The sequence below is a fragment of the Balaenoptera physalus genome, assembly GCF_965194825.1.
Source record: "Balaenoptera physalus genome assembly, chromosome: 1".
NCBI classification, from domain to species: Eukaryota; Metazoa; Chordata; class Mammalia; order Artiodactyla; family Balaenopteridae; genus Balaenoptera; species Balaenoptera physalus.
This window is the reverse complement of record NC_138882.1, coordinates 171,358,486-171,385,976: the sequence shown is the minus strand read 5'-3', so window position 1 is coordinate 171,385,976 and position 27,491 is coordinate 171,358,486. Positions and strand designations below refer to the sequence as shown.

Below are 27,491 nucleotides of genomic sequence, written 5' to 3'. Positions count from 1 at the left end.
TGTTCTTGGACTGGAAGAATCAATATTGTTAAAATGACTATACTACCCAAGGCAATCTACAGTTTCAATGTAATCCCTATCAAATTACCAATGGCATTTTTCACAGAACTAGATCAAAAAGATCTTAAAATTTGTATGGAGACACAAAAGATCCCAAATAGCCAAAGCAATCTTGAGAAAGAAAAACGGAACTGGAGGAATCATGCTCCCTGACCATGCTACAGTCATCAAAACAGTATGATACTGGCACAATAACAGAATTATAGATCAATGGAACAGGATAGAAAGCCCAGAAATAAACCCACGCACCTATGGTCAATTAATCTACCACAAAGGAGGCAAGACTATAAAATGGAGAAAAGACAGTCTCTTCAATAAATGGTGCTGGAAAAACTAACAGCTACATGTAAAAAAATGAAACTAGAACATTCTTTAACACAATACACAAAAATAAACTCAAAATAGATTAAAGACTTAAATGTAAGACTGGATACTATAAAACTCTTAGAGGAAAACATAGGCAGAACACTCTTCGACATAAATCGCAGCAATATTCTTTTCTATCCGTCTCCCAGAGTAATGGAAATAAAAACAAAAATAAACAAATGAGACCTAATTAAACTCAAAGCTTTTGCACAGCCAAGGAAATCACAAACAAAACAAAAAGACAACCCACAGAATAGGAGAAAATACTCACAAACGATATGACCAACAAGGTCTCCAAAATTTACAAACAGCTCATGCGGCTCAATATCCAAAAAACAAACCACCCAACAGAAAAAAATGGGTAAAATAAACATTTATCCAAAGAAGACATACAGATGGTCAAGAGGCACATGAAAAGATACTCAACATCACTAATTATTAGAGAAATGTAAATGAAAACTACAATGAGGTATCACCTCACACCAGTCAGAATGGCCATCATCAAAAAATCTACAAACAGTAAATGCTGGAGAGGGTGTGGAGAAAAGGGAACCTTCTTACATTGTTGGTGGGAATGTAAATTGGTACAGCCACTGTGGAGAACAGTATGGAGGTTCCTTAAGAAACTAAAAATACAGCTACCATATGATCCAGCAATCCCACTCCTGGGCATATATCCACAGAAAAACATGGTTCAAAAGGATACATGCACCCCAATGTTCATCGCAGCACTGTTTACAATAGCCAAGACACGGAAGCAACCTAAATGTCCAGCAACAGATGAATGGATAAAGAAGATGTGGTACATATATCCAGTGGAATATTACTCAGCCATAAAAAAGAATGAAATAATGCCATTTACAGCAACATGGATGGACCTGGAAAATATCATATTCAATACGAAGTGAAGTAAGCCAGACAGAGAAAGACAAATATCGTATGATATCCCTTATCTGCGAAATCTAAAAAAAAATGATACAAATGAACTTATTTACAAAACAGAAACAGACTCACAGACTTTGAGAATGAACTTATGGTTACCAGGGGGAAGGGTCAGAGGAGGGATAGATGGGGAGGTTGGGATTGACATGTATACACTGCTATATTTAAAACAGATAACCAACAAGGACCTACTGTAAAAAAGTAAATAAATAAAATAAATTAATTTAAAAAAAAACAAATGATACCAAAACAGAAGTATCAACCCCACATAAATCATTAGAAAATAAAATTGGTAGAAATAAATCATCACATTTGAGCTGAAGGAGAAGCGTGAGAAGTACAGGGTGTGATGGGAGGTACAGGTAAAATCCAGGCTTAGTCAGCATGCTGAGAGAAGGCGTTGCTCTGATGCTGGTGAGAGATGAGGGTCACCTGGGTCAGGGTGGTGGTGAGGGATGGGATGTGTGTCAGAATAGCGTGGTGAGCAGAGTGGAGGAAGAACATCTGGTATGCCCTGTGGGGAGAGTCCTGTAGATTCAAGTTCCCACCACCCTCCTTCCCCACCCCACGTTGTCCTTTGGCCTTTGCAGCCTCCAAGCCCTCCTTCCTTGTCCCTCCCCATTCAGTTATCTGAACAGTATCAGTTCAGTTATCATATGTTTACAATCATCATCTCCCTGGTACATCACAACGATCCTATAAATATTATTATATTTTAAATAAATAAATTTATTTATTTATTTTAGCTGCGTTGGGTCCTCGTTGCTGTGCGCAGGCTTTCTCTAGTTGCGGAGAGCAGGGGCTACTCTTGGTTGTGGTGCGCGGGCTTCTCATTGCGGTGGCTTCTCTTGCTGTGGCACAGGGGCTCTAGGCTCACAGGCTTCAGTAGTTGTGGCACGTGAGCTCAGTAGTTGTGGCGCATGGGCTGAGTTGCTCCGCGGCATGTGGGATCTTCCCAGAGCAGGGCTCGAACCTGTTTCCCCTGCATTAGCAGGCGGATTCTCAACCACTGTGCCACCAGGGAAGTCCCCTATAAATATTATTAATCTCCATGTATTAGAAGAGGAAACTGAGGCTCAGGAAGTTGGTGTCACTGCCCAAGATTTTTTTGAGAAGATGATATTTGAGCTGAGACCTGAAAGATGAGAAGCTACTCATGGGAAGGGCTGGAAAAAGCACTCGAGACAGAGGAGAGCCACTGCAAAGGCCCTGAGGTGTGGAGCAGTTTAGAATATTCTAGAAATAGGAAGGAAGTCTGTGAGGCTGGAGCTCACTACTCAGACCAGGGCTACCTGGCGTCTGACTCCCTCTTCAGGAATCGCCTCTCTGCTGGTGACTCTGACTTCTCTCTCCAGCTCTGGCCACACACTTGGTGACAGTCTGCACGCAGTCTCTCTGCAAGGGCCATCTCACATTTCCCTGGCCTCCCTCAGACCTGGGGACCAGCGCTCTCACTGTGGAGCCTGAGGCTCCCGCCCCCAATCCCCGGACTGGCCTCAAGGGGGCAGCGGTGTACAGAGAATGCCCAGGGTGAGGCTGCCAGCCCAGCCAAGGCCTTCTTCCTCAAGGGCTCTGCTTCCCGCTGCTTCCAGACCAGAAGCAGATTTATCACAAAGTAAATGAAACTTAAACCTCAAAGTCCTTCACTCTGTTAAGGCACTTCCAAGGCCCAGGAATGGGCTCACCACAATTTTGTACTAATAATTTTGCTTTTTTCCCCGTAAATCTTACAGAGGATCCCAATCTGTATAGCTTCAGATCCCACCAAACCTCTCAGGGCTCCAGGGGATTCAGGAGGAAAGTAAGGTCACTGGTCAACTGCAGTTGAGCCAGTGAGGGCCTGAGGGCTTCCTGGTGGGTTAGGACACTGGTCACAGCCAGTGCCAACCAGCCAACATCAGCCTTCGACCTCTAGGCCCCCACCCTGAGGGTCCCTCACAACCCTGATGTGGCTCTGCTCCCAGGGGGCTCTTGGTTCTTAGCAAGCCACTTCCTGCCTGGGCCTTGGTTTCCACTTCAAAGTACAGCCAGAATGAAGACATGAATGAGAGAGGTGGCCACCTCAGCTCCTGACGGCTTCTCAGTTCCTGGTTCTGCCTTTCCTGGGGTCTCTGAGATGCCTCAATTTCCTGCTAAGAAATCCCCTTTGAGTGACTGAGTGTGAAGGTGGTTTTCTTGTAACCCAAAGAACTAAGAAGGAGCAAAATGTCTGCTGTATCTTTTAGCAGATTTTTGCTGCTGCAGAATGCACTGAACAGAGCCAATGTGGGTTAGGCTGCCCAGCACTCAGACACTGGGAACATGCTGATTGCTCAGTGAGTGGCTCTTCTGAAACCAGGAGGAGGTTTGTCGACTGAAAAAAAAAAGGCCCAACCTCAAAGTTGAGGGTTAGGTTTTATTTGGTGGACATTCCGAGGACTTCAGGTCCCAGACACAGCACCTCAGATAACTCTGAGAAACTGTTTCGAAGAGGCAAGGCAGGGAGCCAGGATATATAGGAGTTTTTGCTACAAAGACCAGGTAGTCGGAACATCAAAATATTACTGTTTTTTTCTTTTTTTATAAATTTATTTATTTATTTATTTTTATTTTTGGCTGTGTTGGGTCTTTGTTTCTGTGCAAGGGCTTTCTCTAGTTGCGGTGAGCGGGGGCCACTCTTCATCGCGGTGCGCGGGCCTCTCACTATCGTGGCCTCTCTTGTTGCGGAGCACAGGCTCCAGACGCGCAGGCTCAGTAGTTGTGGCTCACGGGCTTAGGTGCTCTGCGGCATGTGGGATCTCCCCAGACCAGGGCTCGAACCCGTGTCCCCTGCATTGGCAGGTGGATTCTCAACCACTGCACCACCAGGGAAGCCCAAAATATTACTGTTAATAAAAGAAAACCAGACATCTCAGGTTAAGGAATTTAGAGCTTGTCTACATATGGGAAGAGGCAAGAGTCTGGGCTCACTGAAGTCATTTGATATGTACCTCAGGTATCTGGGGCCAGCATCCTGTGCTTTCTCATCCCAAGTCTCCTCTGGGTACACTGTTGGGGGTGGCTGCAGTAGTTGACAACTAGATGGCGGGCATTCTTTGTTTCTATCCTGAGTTCCCTCAGGGCTCACCATCGGGGCAGGTGTAATGTGATGGCTGGGTAGCTGCAACATCCTTTGTTTACTGATATGGCAGGCAATATTTTAGTTCACAGGCTGAAGAAAGTTGGAATGGTTGAAAGGATTTGCAAGTTTGGACTAATTTATTCCATTTGGATTTTGTTTGGGCCAGTCTGAGCTGGTTTTATCTGGTTAGACCCCATTTATTACAGGTTCATCAGGCAGAGGTGAGTCTTGGCCGGTTTGGACTAATTTTTGCCATTTGAACTGACTTAGGCTGGTTTGATCCAGCTGCTCATCCATCACATTGGCAAAAAATGTTCAAACTAAGAACCCTTGGGGAAGGATACAATTTGGCAACATCTATTTGCCAAAGCAATTTGGTAATAGTTATTAAAATTAAAATCACAGACATTTTTTGGTCTAGCAATACCACTCCTAGCATCTGTATCACAGAAATGAGAATGCAAGCATGGAAGGGTTTATGTACAAAACATTTTTGTTGGCAACATTGTTCATGATAACAAAACTGGAAACAAAATGTTCATCTAGGGAGGAAGAGTTAATAGCTAAATAAATTGTAGGACCTCCTTACCATGGAATAGAATGCAGCCATTAAAAACAATGAGTTAGAGCTAGATCTATTGATTTGGAAGGATTTTCATGCTGTTTTGTGAGAATAGTAAGACACAGATAAATGTATATTTTTAATATAATTTTTATTTTTATTAGACAAAAGGCCAAAACTGTATATATATGATTATATGAGCCTAAAAGTACTGTGGAAGGATACATACCACTTGGTTAAAGTAAATTACCTGGGGGGTGGGAGAGGAAGGAAGGAATGAGAAGAGGAGAGAGGGAGGGGGAGGGGAAAAAAAAGGCTGATTTAAAAAAGATGTTCATGATACAGAGTACACGCTGTTACTGTCCCAGCGATGGGATATTAAGTATACGGGTTTGTTAGACTTATAAACAGTGCATGTAAGGCTGGTCTGAAAACATTAAGGGTTTTCATTGGGGAAATGGACTTTCAAGTGGTTTTTACTTGCTTTCCTTTAACTTTCTGTATTATTTAAGTTGATCACCATAAGCAGGTACTATTTACATAAGCCAAAAAATAAAGAGCTATTTTTATTGTGGAAGAAAAAGGAAAAGAGATACCATAGTCTTCGAAGACTCTCTGCAAGGCTTTTTAAATCTCTGTTCCACAGCTGGGTGAGCAAGAGTTTGGAGGTCCAAGATCACACAACTGAAAGAGGTGGGGGGACTCAAGCCCAGGGTCCAACACTGAAGTCCAGACCACACCCACTCTCTGCCTTCTGCCTCCCAGCAATGTAAGTTCTGGAATCACACAAACCAGTGCCATTCGCAGCTGTCACAGCAGGCCGGTCATCGCTGTCTCTGAGCAAGGACCTGCCTCACATAATTTTGCCCAGTGAATTAATAGAACCACTGTGTCTCTCCATGGTCTGGATTCATGGCTGTGTCATTAAAATGTTCCTCCTTCCTGACCCTGGGCCCCGTCTGTCTGTGACCTGAGCCCTGTCGAGCTAAGTGGCCCTCGTGTGGAAGGTGTCTCCACAAACTGTTTCAGCCGGTTTCAGTCCAAACTGTTTCAAGACAGAGTGGTCTGGGGTTTATATCTTGTCTCCTCTGTGCTCACAGAGCTGATTTCATCTTGCTGTGTACAGGCAGATCGTGCAGGGGTCAGGCATCTGCTCTGTTCTTTCCAGAGTGTAAGCCAGGGATCCCTCCTGCTTCCTGATTTCTGAGGCAGCTCACGCTGTCTCTGAACACTCATTTCAGAGGCATCCGTTGACCTTCCAAACAGGGAGTGAGTGACAGGGAGAAGGCAGCAGAGCCAGGCCCTGCCCTTGGTCCTCTATGTGCGTTGGCTCAACAACCCTGAGAAGTGACATCTGTTAGTATACACATTTGACAGAAGGAACAGAGGCACAGGAAGGTCAAGTACTTACCCAGAGCAGCCCCAGAGCCGGCTCAAAGCTTGGGGGTCTGGCTGTAGGGTCCATGACCTTCACTACTACCTCTCTCCATAGTAGCTGCGGGACCATGGACAACTCATCTGAACTGTTGACCTTCAGTTTCCTCATCTATAAAGTAGAGATGAATACCCTGCCCTCCACCGCCCAGTGAGTGTGTACATCCTTGACTCAGCACATAGACTTGGGTCTCCTTGACCCAGTCCCCTTCGTTCCTCTCCACCTGAACCTGCACCCCAGGGCCTGGCTCAGAGTTGGAATATCTTGTGTTTGCTGATATTGCAGTATGCAGAAACACACCCCAGAAAGGCAAGGGCACAGAGGCACTAGCATCGGGCCTGGCTCCAAATGTGCATTGTATCCACGGTGTGTCTTGAATAAGTCATTTATTCACTTAACCTCAATTTCTTCATCTATGAAATGGGGCATTAACCTCCCCTCTGACACATTGGCTGTGTTCATGAAAGTACAGTAAGTCCCCTACATATGAACGAGTTACGTTCCGAGAGTGCATTTGTAAGTCCAATTTGTTTGTAAGTCAAACAAAGTTAGTCTAACTACCCAACTAACACAATTGGCTATATAGTACTGTACTGTAATAGGTTTATAATACTTCTCACACAAATAATACATAAAAAACAAACACAAAAAATAAACATTTTGGGACTTCCCTTGTGGCGCAGTGGTTATGAATCCGCCTGCCAGTGCAGGGGACACAGGTTCAATCCCTGGTCCAGGAAGATCCCACATGCCGCAGAGCAACTAAGCCCATGCGCCACAACTACTGAGCCCGTGCACCACAACTACTGATGCCTGTGCACCTACAGCCCGTGCTACACAACAAGAGAAGCCACCGCAGTGAGAAGTCCGAGCACCGCAACGAAGAGTAGCCCCCTCTCGCCGCAACTAGAGAAAGCCCGCACACGGCAACAAAGACCCAACACAGCCAAAAATAAGTAAATAAATTAATTAATTTAAAAAAATAAGCATTTTTAATCTCACAGTACAGTACCTTGAAAAGTGCAGTGGTACAGTACAACAGCTGGCATACAGGGGCTGGCATTGAGTGAACAGGCAAGAAGAGTTACTGACTGGAGGAGGGAGAGGAGGTGGGAGATGGTAGAGCTGAAGGATCGTCAGCAATAGGAGATGGAGGGCAAGCTGCAATTTCACTCGTGCCTGACGTCGATGGCACAGGTTCTGGTTCCTTGCTGGATTCAATTCTATCTACCCTCTTGAAAAACGATCCAGTGATGTCTGGGTAGTAGCTTTTTTTTTCTTGTCATAGATGACATGGTAGCACTGGATTGCATTCTGAACGGCTGCTGCAACCTTCGTGTACCGTCCTACGTTCAGGTGCTGTGCCTCAAAAACTAACAGTGCCTCCTCAAATAAAGAAAATCCCATTGCCATTTCCTGCATGGTGAATCTCTTTGGTTCTTCAGTTACATCTTCTTCCTCTTGTTTTTCTTCATCCTTTCTCTGGGCCTCCAATTCCATCAGGTCTTCATTAGTAAGCTCCTTGAGTTGCACAGCAACAGTACTGTACAGTGAAGTATACAAAAGCACAACCACTTGTAGAGGATGCACTCACGTGACAATGTACACCAGACACATGAACTAACTTACGTGACTGGACGTGTGAATGCATGTTCGATTCTTTGAAAGTTCCAAACTTGAAGGTACGTATACAGGAGATTTATTGTACCTATTTGCTGCTTATTGACATATGTAGGAACATGCCCCAGAAAAGCCAGATCAGAAGTCCTGCTTCAGGTGGGGCTGGGCGGGCAGTCTCTGCTGCCATGGGGCATCCTCAGGCAGGAGTCAGTGTGGGATGATTCCTCAGGGATGACTCTCTGTCCAGCCTACCTGCAGAGTCACCCGGGGAACTGAGTCACGGCACCAGGGAACTCAAGGGTCCTGCCCTGAGAGGTTCCTATCCTGCTGTCTGTCAAAGGAGCCCCAAATCTCACTCTGGACTGTGACACCTACTCTCTTTGTGACCTTGAGCAGGTTACATAACCTCCCAGGGAGGAAGGAAGAGGCCAGACCAATGGGAACTGGGGGCGTTTGGCCTAGGGAAGAGCTACCTTGGGTGACATGAGCCCTGTCTGCCAATGGCTGAAGGGCTGAGAGGGGGAAGGGGTTTGTGAGGAGAATGTAGCTCTTCAAGACATTTATTTTTTTTCAAAACTTTAACTTTTCAAAAATTTCAAATCTAAATGGTGCCTGGCACAAACTCCCGAGCACACCTCCCCTCTCTCTGGTTTTGCCCCCAGAGGCCATCACTTTGAACACTGTCAGGCATTTCTTCTGCTATTGACCTCAGTATTTCCAGATAACAAGCTTATGATGCTATTTCATGATTTAATGCGTTAAATATCATATACTTATTTTTTCATGAGGTTCTTCTATATCTCCTCACTTCTCTTCAGTCTTCCCAATATATTTTATCACAATTTTATTTAAATCAGTTACAAACACTTACTTTATTCTGACTATACAAAATATTGTTTATCATTTTATTGCCTATTATTTTTAAAACTATTGGGTATACCTAGAGTTTCTTTTTGGGTTAAACAGATCAAATGGGATCTCAGTAGTCTGAACACCTACTTTTGTCCTGCAGAGTCCACGGTCAACTGACCACACCAAAGATCCCCGCAGACCTAACCATTCTGATCCCACTGGTGGGACCCTGCTGTCCACGATGGTAACCATGTTGCCTCTGCGGCCAAGTGCTGTTACTTGACTTGTACTATCCTCCAGGACCTCATCTCATCTTTCCCTTTGAAATAAGAAAGTCCATTTCAATGGCAGAATTTCCATCCTTTATCTCTGGCTTAGAGAGTGATTTTCAAAGAAACTACTACTCCTTTTGCTGATGTGATTCTCAATGCATTTCTCAGTCCTTGGAGAAGGCATGTTCTCCTGAACCTCTACAGGAAACGTAGTTAAGTCGTGGATGAGCTGCTTGGATGCTCTCCTTAAATCTCTGGATTCCTTCCTCTGTATGAAACCAGGGAATTTATGGCACTCAACCTCACTTACCGCAGGCCACCGTAGAGTTCAGGTTTAGCTAATCAACCAAGCAGACCACTCCCGGAGGTTTGAGCGAGCACCTAGATGGTGACTGCAGGTAAGTGAACCGTATGGATGAACTGGTCTGATCTAAAGTTATGTTCCTCCCTTCTGGGTCTAACACCCTCAGGGTCCATTCCCACACAGATTCTACAGGGTTTTTTTGTTAATGTAAATTGATTAAACCTTTAGATTATTTTGGTATGGCAGTGTTCCCCTCTAGGGTTTGACATTACTGGGGTGCCCTTGGGGTGTGCTGTTAAAGAATTTGAAGCAATGAGGGGTGGGGGGGTGCATGAAGAGATTACGGTCACTTACAACCCTCCCGCAAGGTCATAACAGGGACCTTTAGAGAGTCAGAAACGGCTTCATAAGTGCCAGGAAAAGGGTTAACTGTGCTGACGAGGGAGGCTTGGCGTATTCTGTGGGTTTGAAGCACTTTGAGATATCGAAAGCTCCACGTACGTCTTTACTACAATTCTTAGGATGCATGCTTTCTAAGTCAATCCTTCAACTTTCATATGTCACCAGAGGCCTGATATAGCTATGAAAATTTGAATCTTAAGTGTACAGCTGAATGAATGTATATACAGACTATATACATGAATATATATGTATGTGTATATGCATCTATAAAAAGGTGAATATATATGCCGATGATCCCCAGCTTGTGAGGGTTCGACTTACAATTTTTTGACTTTATGGTGGTGTGAAAGTGGTACACATTCAGTAGAAACCATATTTCGGATTTTGAATTTTGATCTTTTCCTGGACTAGCATATTTGGCTCCATACTCTCTTGTGATGCTGAGCGTGGCAGCAACTGCAGCGACCGCAGCTGCCTCCCACAAGGTCACCAGGATAAACAGCTGAAACATTTACAACCATTCTGTACCCACACAACTATTCTGTTTTTCACTTTCAGTGCAGTTTTCAATACATTACATGACGTATTCAACACTTTATTATAAAATAGGCTTTGTGCTAGATGATTTTGCCCAACTGAAGGTTAATGTCAGTGTTCTGAGCATGTTTAAAGTAGGCTGGGCTAAGCTATGATGTTCAGTAGGTGAGTGTATTAGATGCATTTTCAACTTAAGATATTTTCAACTTGTAATGGGTTTATTGGGACATAACCCCTTGTTAATAGGGGAGGATCTGTAAGTATATTCTATATTACCACTGGTAGAACAAGATATAAGATATAGGACATTTCCAGGAATCCAGAAGGCTCTCTCACACTCCCTCCCTGCCAGTAGCCTCCTACCCAGAGGTAATGACTCTTCTGACTACTGTCAGAGTAGATTAATTTTACTTGTTTTTGAACTTCATATAAATAAAACCATGAAGTATGTATGTGTTGTTATTTTGGGTCTGCCTTTTTTTTTTTGCTCTACATATGTCTGTGAGATTCACTCATGGTTTTACAATTAGCATTAGTTTGTTCTTTTTCATTGCTGTGTAGTATTCCATGAGATATATATGAATTTATTTGTCAGTTCTATGATTGATTGACTTTTAGATTGCCAGTTTGGCGATATTATAAACTTGCTATGATTTTGTACATGTCTTTTGGTGGACATATTTCTGTTGAGTATTACTTATTTCTTTTGAGTGTATACTCAGAAATGGAATTGCTGAGTCACAGGATGGGTGTATGTTTAACTTTAGTAGACGTGTGTGTGTGTGCGTGCATGCGCGCACGTGAGGTAAGGCTATAAATTTAACTGATGTTGTGATATGGCAACTTGCATTCTCAAACTTTTATTTCCGTTATTGGCTCATTCATCTCTTCAGCAGCAAGAGATGAGAGATTCTTTACAGTTTAGTCATAGAAAGTTCCTGATTCTCTGGCCATGTCTTGTGCCAATAAATTATGCCTCTGAGCTTGCCATATTATTTCCCTAAATTCTCTAGGACAGGCAGAAGTTACTCCACCCCCAATACTGGTATTCCTTCTGCCTTTTGTGCCATTTTATGGCACTAGACATTTGGTCCCTAAAGCCTTACTTTCAACGGGAACTTCATTCCAGTTGACAACAGGCAACAATTTAATTAACTGCTTCACCACCACACACCATGGCGGTGGCTAGAGTCACTTTTGTAATACTAGCCAGTCCTCATTGCCTTCAGATCAACCTGATAGAGCCCAGGTCATGTTTTCACACATCCTGGCTGCAAGCGAACCTGGCAAAGTTGGCTTCTTGCTTCCACATTGGAGAGATGGGACTTCCAGGAAGGGTGTTCAGAGATGCCGGGCATCCACAAGACATGACAAATATCCACTATAGGGTCCATATTTAAGTTTTAAGACAAAAGATTTAAGGTCTCTGGTTTAGATGATCTCTAAGGCCCTTATCTTGCCAACATTATTATCATTATCTTTAACTATAGTTTAAGTACTTAACCAGTGTCATGAAGGCACTAAACTATGGGCTTTCCATGCATTACCTCATTTATTCTCCATGGTCTTATTAGGTAGATTTTATTATTATCCTGCCTCTCCCTGCCTTGGTTTCATTACCTATAAAATGCGGATAATAACTGTAACTACATCCGTAAGATTTTGTGAGTATTGAATGAGTTGATACCTGGCAGGGCGTGTGGTAGTAAGCACTCGATAAATAATTATACTATCTTCACCTCCCCCATCATCATCATCTCCATTGGGCACATTAAATTCTATGTGTTTAATCACTGAGTTATGCTGCCTTTTCCTTCCTGGGAACAGAGGCTCTGAGGTCAACAGAACTGGGTTCAAATTCCTGCTCTGTCTTACCAGCTGTATGACCCTGAGCAAATCTCTTCATCTTTTAGTCTAAATACAATGGGAATACTAAGTCCTCCTCTCTGGTCTCTGGTTGTCTACATATCCATCGTTCCCACAAAACTGGGGATAACTTGCGAAAAGAGAGCCTGTTTCCCCATCTTTCTGCTCTTCCCGGGACTGGCATAATTGTTGGATGTTGGTGAGTCATTCCAGCCATGTTTCAAAGAGACTCAGGACACAAGCCCGACCAGGCAGGCTGAGTGAGGTGGAGGCTCAGCTTGGAGAGGGGTCCTTGGTGCTGGGTGCCGTGTTAGTCATGATGTCTCTCTGATCAATCCTGCACTCATCCCCAAGCTAGGAGCCAACATATGGAACTTAGTCAAAGTCCCAGGGAAGACCTAGTGCTGACACATTCTGCTGTCTGTCATAGGAGCTCTGGGTAGACGGGCTGGTCCCCCAACTCACCATGTGATCTCTCAGCCTCTGTTACCTGTGGTGAATCTCTCTGGAACTTTGCTTCTGCACTGGGAAAACCACGAAGTTATACTAGATGGAAATCAGAGAAGGAGTTTTTGACCCAGAAAAGGACAGACTCAGTGACATATTGATACAAATTTCAGGTCACTGAAGGGGTTCTGTGGGGGCCTGAAAGGGAGGAGGCAGGACCTATAAGAGTCAACCAGGGGCTTCCCTGGTGGCGCAGTGGTTAAGAATCCGCCTGCCAATGCAGGGGACACGGGTTCAAGCCCTGGTCCGGGAAGATCCCACATGCCGCGGAGCAACTAAGCCTGTGCGCCACAGCTACTGAGCCTGTGCTCTAGAGCCTGCGAGCCACAATTACTGAGCCTCTGTGCTGCAACTACTGAAGCCCACGCGCCTAGAGCCCGTGATCCACAACAAGAGAAGCCACCGCAATGAGAAGCCCATGCACCACAACGAAGAGCAGCCCCTGCTCGCTGCAACTAGAGAAAGCCTGCACACAGCAACGAAGACCCAACACTGCCAAAAATAAAAAATAAAATAAAATAAAATAAAAAAGAGTCAACGAGGAAGAGATAGAGTTTAAAGAAAGACCTCGTCATCAATCAGAGCTGTTCAAGAATAGGGCTGGCTGCCTCAGGAAGTGGGGTGAGCTCCCTGTCCTGGGGGGTTGCAAGCAACCTAGTGGGATGATGACCTATTTAGGAAGTTGAAAAGAGGATTTATATACCGAGAGACAGGGAGGTTTGACCACATATCTTTTCAGGTCTAAGATGTTTGCTTCAGACATTCTGACAATCTAAGAGTGTGTGCATTTAAGAATCTAACTTGTAGGTGCTTCTTATCATACCCTTTCCATGGGTGAGAATCCTGACACTTAGAGTAGATAAATCGCTTTCTAGGTTTCTGGATTTGATTCAAACTCAGACTGGCAGGTTTGCAAGATCTATGTTCTGTCTGTTTCACCCAGGGCTGGACTGAGAGCCACTTTGTAGGTTAGTAATATTGTGGTGTCTCTTTAAGTGAATATTCTTTTTTTTTTTTTTTTTTAATGGTGCTACTATCTGATTTTTCTTACTTTTTATTTTAATAGATCTTTATTGGAGTATAATTGCTTCACAATACTGTATTAGTTTCTGTTGTACAACAAAGTGAATCAGCCATATGCATACATATATCCCCATCTCCCCTCCCTCTTGAGCCTCCCTCCCACCCTCCCTATTCCACCCCTCTAGGTCATCGCAAAGCTCTGAACTGATACCCCTGTGTTATGCTGCTGCTTCCCACTAGCTGACAATTCTACATTCGGTAGTGTATATATGTCAATGTTACTCTCACTTCGCCCCAGCTTCTCCCTCCCCACCCTGTGTCCTCAAGTCCATTCTCTATGTCTACATCTTTATTCCTGCCCTGCCACTAGGTTCATCAGTACCATTTTTTTAAGATTCCATATATGTGTGTTAGCATACAGTATTTGTTTTTCTCTTTCTGACTTACTTCACTCTGTATGACAGACTCTAGGTCCATCCACCTCATTACAAATAACTCAATTTCGTTTCTTTTTATGGCTGAGTAATATTCCATTGTATATATGTGCCACATCTTCTTTATCCATTCATCTGTCGATGGACATTTAGGTTGGTTCCATGTCCTGGCTATTGTAAATAGTGCTGCAATGAACATTGTGGTACATGTCTCTTTTTGAATTATGGTTTTCTCAGGGTATATGCCCAGTAGTGGGATTGCGGGGTCATATGGTAGTTCTATTTTTAGTTTTTTAAGGAGCCTCCATACTGTTCTCCATAGTGGTTGTATCAATTTACATTTCCACCAACAGTGCAGGAGGGTTCCTTTTTCACCACACCCTTTCCAGCATTTATTGTTTCTAGATTTTTTAATAATGGCCATTCTGACCAGTGTGAGGTGATACCTCATTGTAGTTTTGATTTGCATTTCTCTAATAATTAGTGATGTTGAGCATCTTTTCATGTGCCTCTTGGCCATCTGTATATCTTCTTTGGTGAAATGTCTATTTAGGTCTTCTGCTGATTTTTTAATTGAATTGTTTGTTTTTTTGATATTGAGCTACATGAGCTGTTTATATATTTTGGAGATTAATCTTTAGTCTGTTGTTTCATTTGCAAATATTTTCTCCCATTCTGAGGGTTGTCTTTTTGTCTTGTTTAGGGTTTCCTTTGCTGTGCAAAAGCTTTGAAGTTTCATTAGGTTCCATTTGTTTATTTTTGTTTTTGTTTCCATTACTCTAGGAGGTGGGTCAAAAAAGATCTTGCTGTGGTTTATGTCAAAGAGTGTTTTTCCTGTGTTTTCCTCTAAAAGTTTTATAGTGTCTGGTCTTACATTTAGGTCTTTAATCCATTTGGAGTTTATCTTTGTGTATGGTGTTAGGGAGTGTTCTAATTTCATTCTTTTACATGTAGCTGTCCAGTTTTCCCAGCACCACTTATTGAAGAGGCTATCTTTTCTCATTGTATGTTCTTGCCTCCTTTGTCAAAGATAAGGTGACCATATGTGCATGGGTTTATCTCTGGGCTTTCTATCCTGTACCATTGATCTATATTTCTGTTTTTGTGCCGGTACCATACTGTCTTGATTACTGTAGCTTTGTAGTATAGTTTGAAGTCGGGGAGCCTGATTCCTCCAGCTCCGTTTTTCTTTCTCAAGATTGTTTTGGCTCTTCAGGGTCTTTTGTGTTTCCATACAAATTGTAAAATTTTTTGTTCTAATTCTGTGAAGAATGCCATTGGTAGTTTGATAGGGATTACATTGAATCTGTAGATTGCTTTGGGTAGTTTACTCATTTTCACAATATTGATTCTTCCAATCCAAGAACATGGTATGAATATTCTTTTTTAAAATATATTTTGAGATATTCACATACCACACATTTCACCCATTTAAAGTGTTCAATTCTCTGTTGTTTTTTTTTTTGTATCTTCATGGTGTTGTGCAACCATTGCCACAGTCTAATGTTTAAATGTTTTTGTCACCCCAGAAAGAAATCCTGTATACATTAACAGTCTCTCCCCATATCTAAGAAACCATTGCCTAATCCAAGGTCATGAATATACTCCTATCTTGTCTTCTAAGAGTTTTATAGTTTTAGCTCTTATATTTGGGTCTTTCATCCATTTTGAGTTAACATTTACGTATGGTATGAAGTAGCAGTCCACTTCATTCTTTTACATGTGGATACCCCGTGGTTCCAGCATTAAATAAATGTTCCTTAAATATCTGTTTAGCATTCATTCAGAGGAAGTTGTACAGAGAGAGGGTAGAAGTATGGGCCTGCTGGTAACAGGAGGCCCTGCTGGTGACCCCACCTCTCCCTTCTGTCTTAAGCAATTCAGCTCTGCCCAAACTTGCAGCCTTTCTTGCAAAGCAAAAACCCTGCAGTTTACCACACCCACCCACTCCTGAAGCCAGGGTGATTATGAGAAGTGGTTACATGAGTGTCACCTCACCCTGTGTGACCTACCAAAGTTTGACTTCCAATCTCTTACTGAGTTTTGTGACACTCAGTTTTCTTCTCTGGCTCTTCTTCTCTCCCTTCATTTCCTGGGTGTTTTGGTGCCTCAGAAACTGAGCTGACCCACTCTTGAATTTAACCCTGAACAAATGATTCCTGTAAGCAAAAGAAAGCATGATTTGAACATGTGATGGAAGAGTGTTCCCAGCAAAGGGAACACACAAGCCAAGAAAGCAAGCACTGCAGCTCTGGAGAGAGAGCAGACATCACCAGGGTGGTGTATATAGCTGGCGAGGCTGGGAAATGGACAAGGAGCATCCCTCGGGGTTGTACATTTAGGAGGAAAGGGGAAGCTGGTACAGAACTGAAAGCCTCTCCATCTGCAAGTGTCTAGCTCGCCCGAGATCAGGTCTGGATTTGAGATCATCTTATTAGAAGGGTTCTTTGTATGCTGGATGCCACATTTTGCCCCCCCGCCCTCCCCATTTTCACATCTGTAATATCAGGCTAATACTTGACTTGTATTACACATCGACTTTGAAGCCCAGCAAATTCCCACCTCCTTTCTTGCACCACTACATTCCTTTCTACTCCTGGGGCCCAAGCTTGTTCCCACCTCTGAGCCTTTGCACCAGCAGTTACCTGGAATGCTCTGCCCAGTATTGGCCTGGCTGGCACCTTCTCACCCTCGAGGGCTCAGGTAAATGTCTCTACCTCTAAGAAGCCCCCAACCACCTGTGATCATCCTGGGTCTGCTTGCCCCCTCCCCATCCATTCTCTGTCCCTCCCTGACTCTGTCCCATCTTCCAGGGGGGCTGGCTTCCGGCAGGGCTCAGCCACTGGGGGGCACTGGCATGAGGCTGGGAGGCCACAGGAGAAACCAGGCTGTGTCTCCTCCACCTCTCTGTCCCAGGTAGATTCCTAGGCAGTGGCTGTGTCTCCGTGGTTCCAACTTCCACGAAGTGACCTCCGACTCCGGTTTGGGGAACCTCACTTTTCCCTTTGCCCCTCCAGTCCAGGCATGGGAGTAACTTCCTGCCAGGATCCAGGTTGCTTCACTGTTCCGTTTGGCCCTCAGCTGCTCCATCACCTGTGGAAACAATCCTCTGCATTAAATTGTCTCTGTTGTGAATAGCTGAAGTGATTTTATTTTGCTGCTTAAATCCTAACTGATCTCCCTCCAAGCTAAATTGTGTCCCCCAACTGTCTTCTTGAATTCAAGGGACACAGGGCCTTCCTCCTCAAGCTGCTCCAGGGGTAGGACTGAGGGCCCAGGTTCTGTATCCCTGAGATCCTCAGTACCTCCGCCACCCAGGTCTGGGCTGAGCAGCAGTCAAGAGAGGCCCAGGGACCACACAGGTGGGTCCAGCCTGAAGGAGGAGGGGCTGCCTGGGTTGGCGGAGGCAGTTGGGAGAGACAAGCAGGTGACAGAGTGAGCCCTGGCAGCCTGCATGGGAAGGTAGAGAGACAAGGAGACGAGGGGCCCAGGTCGGGGGTGGGAAGGGCGTGGGAGGAGGGGCATGTGGCCCAGCCCCATGGCCTGATGGGGTGCGACTGACTTTCCCATTTAGAGAGATTTTCAAAGAAATATTTAAACCCACAGAGAAAGGCAAGAATCTGCACATAAGGAGAGGCCAATACATCCTCCAGGGCAGTGGACCCGGAATCAGAACCCACCCAGGATCTGCAGTGTGTGGAGATGGACTGAAGACCAAGTCCACCACCAACTCGCCAGGGGAGTTCTGGCCCTTTTCTCCTTCTGGCCTCTAAGCTTTCCCATGTATAGGATGGGAGAAGCGGTTGAGAAGGAGCCTAGGTCCCTTCTGGTTCTGACGGGGCTCTGATGGTCACACATTAGCAGGAGTCTGAGCTTCACCCATGTACCTGTCACTGTGGGCAGACCAGGGGTAGGAGAGCTACCATGGCTTGGGGGGGAACAGTTTCCGGTTGGGCTCCTCTGCTTCGCGGGGATCTGGTCGGGGCCAGCTCTATCCATATGGATTTGCCTAGAGCCAAGAAGTTGGGGTCAGGCACATGGCCTCACAGGTCTCAGTGCAGGGCAAGGTGGCAGCTGTCCTCACCCCAGGCTGGCGACACCCCGCACGTTGGGTAGGCAACTCACCAGGAGCGTCTTGTCCACATTAATCCAGGTACTGAGCTCGTCCTGGTGCTGAGGTTGCAACCCCATGGGGGTCACCCATCCGACACAGATTCGCTTTGTCCAGGGTCCCACAAACATGTAGCTGGCTCTGGGTGGAATTTGCCTCATAAGCTGCTATGAAGACTCCATGATTGACCCACATAAAGTACTCAGCGTAATGTCTGACACTTATTTAGGGCTTAGTAATATTGGCCATTCTTGTTGCTATTATCATGATTACTGGTATATGCTGGCACTTGGCTAAACTCTTTTCATCTCATTTAATCCTCACGACCACCTGCTGGTTTATCCCCATCTTGAGGCCCCCAGAGGTGAGGTCATCTGCCCAAGAACTTACAGCATCTAAGAAGCAGAGCTAGAAGTCAGTTCCAGCTGAAGCAGTCTCGGGTGAGAGTAGGTGGGGGTCTCTGTAAAAGCCTGGACTTTACTATCTTGTTTCGAATCACAGATGGGATTAATGAGGCTCTAGAAGTTAAGGGATTTGTCCTGGTCCTGCAGCAAGTTCCTCCCTCCAATCCAGGCTCTACCTGTTGCCCCTTCCTAGATGTTTAAGCTCCCAGAGCCTAAGGGGGATGGGAGGCAGGGGGCATTGACCCCTGGTGGGAGGGAATAGGGTTGGAGGCCGCAAGTGAGCAGAAGACCAGGCAGGGCTGGCAGAAAAGAAGAGTCAGGGCAGGAGCTGGCTCCTTGCTGAACTGCCTTCCTGGAACAGCAAGGAGGCTCTGGTCACAGCACAGAGGCGGGGTGTGAGCCTGCAGGAAGTGACCGCTGACATCCTAGAGGGTGGGCGGACCCAAGGTGATGGCTTCAGCCTGGGAGGGACAAGAGGTCACAGAGACCTCAGCAGCCCACATGGAGAGGGAGGGTGGGCCCAGGGAGGAGGGACGTGACTGGACACTGAGTGATGCAGATAGGCTCACTTTTCTGGAAACACTTCCAGCGAGGTATTTAAATCTGCCGTGGAGGGCAGAGACGCAGCACCAGGAGAGCCCAGCTCTTGCTCTGAGGCAGTGGAACCGGCCCGTGATTAGAGTCTGAGGTCCTGATTCTACCCCCCCCAGGTCTGCTGAGTCTTCCGGAGACCTCTGGGCCCCTCAGTGTTTCCATCTGTGAAGTGGTAAGGGTGGACGCCGGTTCCCAAGGTCCCTCTACTCTGATTGTCTCGGATGTTCACTTATAATTGGAGTCTGACTTCACCTGTGATCCTGTCGTGTGGGTGACAAAGGAGGGTTAGTTCTCGGGGCCTGGGAGGTCTGGGCTGAGCAGGCAGAGCTGGCCGAGGTTTGGAGGGACAGCCTGGGGTGGTATTTGCCCTGGCCCCTGAGATCTGGGCTGAGTTCTGCTCTTCCTGTGGGATTTACCCGAAGCCCAGTTGCCACAGATCCTGGCCCCCTGGGTTGTGGCTGGGGAAGCAGGTCACAATAGGCACCAAGTGAGTCTGCGTGTGGCGTGGGGGGCATGCGTGCAGTCCCAGCTGCGGAAGCAGAAGGCCTCTGGCTGCAGGCCACCCTCACTTCGGTCTCAGGGAAGTGTGGCCAGCAGCAGGTCCAGTGGCGGCTCTAGGGAGCGCAGGTGCCAGGCCCAGCTCTGCCACTGACCATTTGGTGACCTCGATCAAGTCCCTTCGTCTCTCTGGGCCTCTCATTCCTGTGCGTAGAATGGGGACCTTGGACCTAGATCATCTCCTGGGCCCTGGCTCTGAGCCCTACAATCTGAAGATCCTGGATTCTGCACTTATCTTTTCTGGCCTCAGTTTTCTTATCTGTGAATGGGAACACGTGTGTGGAGGAGCCCGGAAGAGGATGCCAACCCTCTATTCTGTGTGCACAGCCTGTGTATCTGGCTTGGTCCCCCACCAGTTCTCTGAAGCAGGCTGGGCCGGGCCAGTGGCCCATTTTACAGATGGGAAAATTCACGAGGGCTCTGTGGAGTTCTTGTGGCTGAAGGGGAGGGCTGAGAAATTATGGCCTGGGAACTCTGGCTCCGGGGCCCTCAGGGAGCTGGGAGGAGGGAAGAGGCCCCATCCTCAGTGCAAACCCTTTCCAGGATGTCGGAACCGCGCCTGGCTGACGGCTTGGTTGGAGTGTCGGGGATGACCACCCCCATCGGGAACCCAAAGGAGAGTGAAGAAAGCCCTGGAAGCATGTGGCCAAAGGATCTCATCAATCTGGAGGCTGGGAAACTGCCTGGCAGGTGGTGCTGAAGAAGATCAGGGAGCTCTCCGATTAGGTAGGGAGGGAGGGGGAGGGGAGGAAAGAGGAGGGAAGGGAAAGGGGTAAGTAGGGAGGGAAGAGGGTGTCTCAGTCTCTACTCGGTGGGCAAGAAATAAGACTTTCTGTTTTACGGTCTTATGTCAGTCTCCTAGGTCTTATTCCAAGGCTCTGTTCTGCTGGGGATGATGGAATATTTCTGTCCCCTTCTAGCTCCCTCCCCACCCCACCGCTTGGAGTTTTACCCAGTGCCAAGCTGTCTGGTTGAGGGTTGGAGCTTTGATCTACAAAGATTGTTGCCCTCTTGTCCCCCTATTTTAAGAGTTAGAAGGCCTGGCGTCAAATCCTATCTTTGCCATGTACTTGCTCTGTGACCTTGAGCCAGTGACTTCCTCTTTCTGAGCCTTTGTTTCCCCATCTCTGAAATGGCAACAGCAATAGTACTTACTGCATAGAGTTGTTTTGAGGATTAGATGAGACAACCCACTAGCCAGCCTTCTCTTCCTCTTTCCCTGTGCTGGCAGGACTGCCGAGACCCCTTCATGGTGACTGACCTGGGCATGCTGGCCAGCGCCATCAGGTCTTCCGCCAGGCCCTGCCTCGGGTCTTACCCTTCTATGTGGTGAAGTGCAACAGCAGCCCCTGGGTGCTGCGTGTCCTGGCCACCCTGGGCACCGGCTTCGACTGTGCTAGCCAGGTGAGCCTGGGCCCAAGGCCAATTGTCTCATTCACGGGCCTGACACTTCCTGGGAAAAAAAGGCCAGTTGCCAGGGGTCCTGGAGTGGGGACTGCAGCACCTTGAACAGGGGATGACACTCATAGTCCTCAATTGTTTGGGAAGGAATAAATGAACGAACTATGGGTGTGGTCAACCTCCCACTGGTCCACGTGACTAAGGCAGACAGCCTGAGCGAGTTGAGTGGAAGCACAAGCTTGAAGCCACAGACCCCGCTCCTGTCCTGGCACAGCCATTTCACCTGAGCCTCAGTTCCTTCCTCTTGAAAATGGGGCCAACTATACTTTCCTTAGAAGAGTCTAGAAGCTTAAAGAGCACAATTTGTGCTCAGCGCACTGCATAGTAGGGGTTCAGTCAAGGCAGCCCCTTTTACTCATGCCCAGGTTTCCTGTCCCCAAAGAGTAAAGGGTAGTGAGGCAGCCCCCCCACTCTGGCTGTTACCCATGCCAGGTGGAGCTGGAGCAGGTGCTGGGTCAGGGCGTGGCCCCCTCTCGTATCATCTATGCCAACCCCTGCAAGCCTGTCTTGCACATCTAGTATGCTGCCCACCATGGGGTGCGGCTCCTGATCTTCAACAGTTAGGAGGAGCTAATCAAGGTGGCCCAGCACCACCCCGGGGCCAGGTGAGACCAGTGGAGGAGGGGCAGTGCAAACAGGTAGAGACAGGTGGAGCAAGGGACCTCAAGCCTGGGACCCCAGCAGATGGAGTTGGGCTGCAGGAACCAGATGAAGGTGGTCCCATACGGTGACTGGCACAGGCCCAAGCAGCAAAGTACAAGAATTTGGGTCAGTGGCCCGATGCCTTCCCTGGTGCACGTTGGTGCTAAATAAACATTGCCTGTGTCTGCATAGATACTAGGCAGAGCCTAGCATTAGGCGGTCTGGCATTAGGCGACATCATGGAAAAGGCACTTGTATTGGAGTCGGGGAGACCAGGGCTCACATTTCAGTTTCATTTGTCACATGTTGTGTGATCTTGGGAAAGTTATCTAACATCTCTGATCCTGTAACATGGAGACCTGTGGAAGGTGTATTTATAATTTTATCCTTTTCCTGCTTTTTCTTGCCTGGGCAGAAGTCTGTAAGTAGTGAGTGTGTTCACTCCTTGGGACTCCATGGCTGGACAGTCCAGAGGAACTAGGCAGGGGTGGGTGGGAAGCTGGAGGGAGGTTGGGTCGGGGGCCTCGGGGCTCATGTGCCTAAGAACCCCTGGCATCCTTTGCACCCCTCTCCCAGGCTGGTCCTCCGGCTGTGGACCCAGGACAGCGAGAGCATCTTGCCCCTGAGCGCCAAGTTTGGGGCCAGCCTGGAGGTGTGTGAACATATGCTGAAGTCTGCCAGAGACCTGGGGTTGGCGGTGGTTGGAACCAGGTGAGCGCACTGGCTTTCCCTGCCTGGGAGGCAGGAGTCCTGGTTTCCACTGTCGATCTCCAGCCTTTGGCTTATTGGACACCCTCCGGTCAGCTGAGGCCCCTCTGGACCTCGTGATGCTCCATCTGTCCTCAGCGAAGAACCCGGATCTTATCTGGGATTAGGGTGGGGCAAAGGAGGCACAGGCCCTGGGTGCAAAATTTAACGGGATGTTAAAACACTTAGTACTCTAGATAAATAACATTTTAATACAATATTTGAAAAAATAAAAAATAATGCAAAAAAAATTCATAATGAGGAAAATATCAAAATTTTAACTAAAGACAGGATTGGCATTTCTGATTTTTCCTTTTGCTTCAGGGTTCAATTACTATTACCAATCTTGTCTTTATTTACATTATTTATTTATTTAATATTTATTTATTCATTTAATATTTATGTATGTATGTATGTATGTATTTATTTTGGCTGCACCGGGTCTTTGTTGTGGCATGTGGGATCTTCGTTGCAGCATGCAGATCTTTAGCTGCAGCATGCGGGCTTCTTAGTTGCAGCATGCATGCAGGATCTAGTTCCCCGACCAGGGATCAAACCCAGACCCCCTGCTTTGGGAGCACCGAGTCTTACCCACTGGACCACCAGGGAAGTCCCTATTTACATTTTTAATGTTTTATTCATTAGCGATGTTTCTGAATCAATGTTGCTCTTTACAACGATCGCATTAAATGTTCTTTATCTTGATTCTTTAGTGTTGTGGCACCCCCTGGACTTTTGCACTGGCCTCACCCGGCCCAGCCCTGATTGGTTCCTCAGCCCGCCCTGCCCTCCGGCATGGGGATTCGGGGTTCTAAGCACATTCTTTCCAAGGTGGAAGAGAAAGGGAGCCCCTGCAATGAGGTACTGGGAGGGGCCTGCTAAGAGAGGTGACCACCACCCAGCCGTGAGTGCCCCAACTCAAGGATGACCATGTGTCGGTGTTTCTGACCCTGTCTCTCTTCCTACTGACCCTTGCTTTTTCACATGTGTTTCTCTACATGTCACTCGACATGTGTTCAGCTTCCACGTGGGCTCAAGATGCAAGACACCCCATAGCTTCACGCAGGCCATCACCAACTGCCGGTGCATGTTCGAGATGGGCTGCGGGGTCAGTCATGACATGAGTCTCCTGGACATCGGAGGCGGCTTCCCTGGAGAGAAGGGCTCTGACTCTAAGTTTGAGGAGGTGAGAGGGGAGGATGAGAGGGAGCCAGGTGTCCCAGCCTGGGTTTAGGCGACAGAGCGTGTGTGTTTGTGTATGGGGAGCTCGTGGAACTGTGAGTCGTATGCGTGTATGTAGCTGGGATTTGTCTGACTATACTTACACAGCCTGTGTGCATATATGAGCACGTGCATATCTGGCTCCATGTCTTTCTTTAGACATGTTAGTTGCTATCCCCAGTTAAGCTACAGTCGGGTAGAAGTTTGCTATCCCTGAGACCCAGGGAACATTTCATCTTCACTGACTGTGTATTAATTTAAATGGTTCCAAATTCAGACATCTCAGGGTGCTATGTGCTATGTGCCCTTGGACAAGTTACTTCCCCACTCTGGGCCACAGTTTCTACCTGTTTCCTCCCTAGTAAAATGGCACACAGCTCCCACACAGCTGTCAAGGGAATGAAGGGAGACGGTGCAGGTAAAGCTCCCACAGAGGGACTGGCCACATTAGGCTCTGGGTCTACCCCTGCAGATGGTGGGAGTGATCAACACCGCCCTGACCCAGGACTTTCCCTAGGGGAGAGGCGTCAAGGTCATCGCAGAGCACGGCCACTTCTACGCAGCATCTGTCTGCCTGATCGCTGTCAACATCATTTCCAGGAAGGCTGTGCTGGAGCCCGGTGGGTGGGCAGGGCATTATCCAGGTGTTCCCCGGCCCTCAGGGGAGAGGATGGGCAGGGAGTCTGGGCTCCGACCCTGGGCGGCTAATTAGCAGGAAACAAGCTTCAAATTGGGTCTAGGAATGAACCTGTTAGTATCACTGTTTTGTTGTTCTGAAATAGACTGGGAGGTGAGAACAAAGACAAAGGGTCTTCACTATTCCTAAGTAGCCAATGGATTTATATTGTGTTTATGGGGGTAAAGTTACAAAATACAGCCCATGAGGTTCACAGACACCATCGTGCTGGTGTGCACCTTAAATTCATCCAGCAGGCATTTTCTAACAGGTGCAAATTCTTATACCAAAAATATAGTGAGTAAATACAAATTCTTACAACAAATATAAGAAGGCACTCTCGTTGTTGTCATGGCCTGAAGGTTAAGGGTGACATCTATAGGGTAATGGTAAACCTTTGGCAGTTGAGGTCAACCACCACAGGAGAGTTTTTTGATTGTTATTTTTGCAGCAGGAGTGGGGTGGGTTTGCTTTTCTCACAGTGAGCTAACCAGAAACTCCATTTCATGATGAGATGGAGAATATGAATAGATGTCTCCCGCTGGCTTAGTGCTTTTATTCTCTGTGGCTTTATGATAACTGACATGTAAATATTTATAACCTGCTTTAATCTCCTCCCTTATCCTTTTTGACAAATGATTGGCCCACAGCTTTGTAATCCCAAAGGCACTTGTGTCAGCTCATTGCCATTTCTTCACAAAATGTCTCATTAAAGATTATTGTGATAGGAAGCATATGATTTCAAGCCATCATTTAACAAAAGTCTAAGTATTAGGGGCTTATTATTATTATTTTTAAAATTTATATCTTTATATGGTAAGGGGTAATTTGTGTGTGTGTGTGTGTGTTTTGGCCCACCCACGCGGCATGTGGGATCTTAGTTACCGGATCAGGGATTGAACCCGTGCCCCCTGCAGTGGAAGCGCGAGTCTTAACCGCTGATCCGCCAGGGAAGTCCCTAGGGGCCTGTTATTTTTATTTCCACAATAACAAGAGATGCCAATTATTAAGTATCTATTATGTGTGAAATACATATTTTCTCTCATTTCTGCTCCACAACCCTGTGAAGTAATTTGGGGGCATTCCCATTTTACAGGTAGAGATAGTGAGGCTCAGAGAGAGGAAGTAACTTGTCTGAGGCAGCACAGTTAGCTAGTGGTGCAGCTGGACCTGGGTCTGTCTGATTCAAACACTGGTGCACTTGGATTGGTACTACATGCCAAGCGGAGTTGGGCTCTTGACCTTAGGGATGTCTTGACTACCTCTTGTGACCAACTAGTTTAGGGACAACTGGGGCTGTGGCTACAGGAGATGGGATCAGTGATGGCAGCTAAGAAAGCAGGGAGGGGATGGTGGGAAGTACACCGGGGAGGGGGCATTGTGTTTCCCAATATTCAGAAAGATCTGGGCATATAAATGCCCAAATGTTATGAAATGCTCCAAATGTTAAAAGAAATCAGCACAAAATCCTGAGTTTAGATTCAAGAAAGCAATGTTCTAAGAACAGATGAAGAGTGGTTGTGAAGAAACCGGCTTGGTAGTAGGTCCTGTCCAAAGGATCTGGGGGTCATAGGTGACCACCAGCTCAATATGCATCAGGAGTATGATGGAGCTGGAGAGAAAGCTGCCACACGTTTATCTCGGTAACATCAATAGAGGCAGAATGTTTAGATGGAGGGAGGTGACAATTGTGCTGTATACCCTGTGCTTGTCAGAGTTGGGCACTGTTTTTGTTCTAATCAGGTTATGTAAGACATGGAAATAACTGTCATGAAGGAGAAGTTATTACTCACAAGTTTCCTCTGTAGAAACCAGAGGCATGGCAGGCCACACAGGGCCACAAGGGGAAGGACCGGAGTGGTTCAGCAGGCAGAAGGACAAAGGGGAAAGCCAGGCCAGAGCCTCTACTGTGGTTTTCAAGGATAGGAGTGGGTGAGGCAGGGTGAGCTGGATCGGCGGGTGTGGGACTGGCTAGTTTGAGCAATTTCAGCGGGTGGTGGGGGTAAGGACTGCCCTGGGGCCACTAGGCCAGAGGTAGCATCTCAAGTTCAGGGAGCTCCGTCTAGGAGGCGGTTTGCGGTATGGACGCTGGATTGGTTGGCTTGCACAGGAAAGGCGCTCTTGTAAGGCAGTCGTTTGCTATCTCTAGTAATTAACCAGCCCGGGGAGGAGCAGTCTCTCCATGGTCAGCAAGGCCCCAGATGCCAGAGCATCAAGAAAATGGGGGCTTCCCTGGTGGCGCAGTGGTTGAGAATCTGCCTGCCAATGCAGGGGACATGGGTTTGAGCCCTGGTCTGGGAGGATCCCACATGCCGCGGAGCAGCTGGGCCCATGAGCCACAATTACTAAGCCTGCGCGTCTGGAGCCTGTGCTCCGCAACGAGAGAGGCCGCGATAATGAGAGGCCCGCGCACCGCGATGAAGAGTGGCCCCCACTTGCCACAACTAGAGAAAGCCCTCGCACAGAAATGAAGACCCAACACAGCCAAAAATAAATAAGTAAGTAAGTAAGTAAGTAAATAAATAAATAAATAAAAGAAAATGGGGTTTCTACAGGCACCCCTTTGAGGAAGGAAATTGACAGATTAGCACATCACTGTGGAGCAACCATGATGGAATCATGTCAGGAAGAGGCCGTTTGCCCCCAGTTTTGACTCATGCAGCAGGGGCTCAGGGAACCTGGTCTAAGGTGAGGGCAGAGTACCTGAGACCTGCGACCTGGGGACAAATCCCAGACCTGCCACAATCTCCTGTGTGACTTCTGACGAGACTCAGTTTTCTCAACTGTAAACCAGG

At 46.8% G+C, this 27,491-nt stretch overlaps 1 pseudogene across 1 annotated transcript in view; it reads left to right on the top strand.

Moving 5' to 3' along the window:
* The window catches only part of LOC309658208 (ornithine decarboxylase-like), a 43,975-nt pseudogene that overhangs the window by 14,529 nt on the left and 1,955 nt on the right, over positions 1 to 27,491 (top strand). Inside the window, exons 7-13 of the transcript in view lie at positions 19,508 to 19,563; positions 20,640 to 20,675; positions 21,181 to 21,353; positions 21,843 to 22,015; positions 22,629 to 22,763; positions 23,820 to 23,985; positions 24,493 to 24,640. The product of the transcript in view is annotated as an ornithine decarboxylase-like (transcript). The remainder of the gene's footprint in view (positions 1 to 19,507; positions 19,564 to 20,639; positions 20,676 to 21,180; positions 21,354 to 21,842; positions 22,016 to 22,628; positions 22,764 to 23,819; positions 23,986 to 24,492; positions 24,641 to 27,491) is intronic.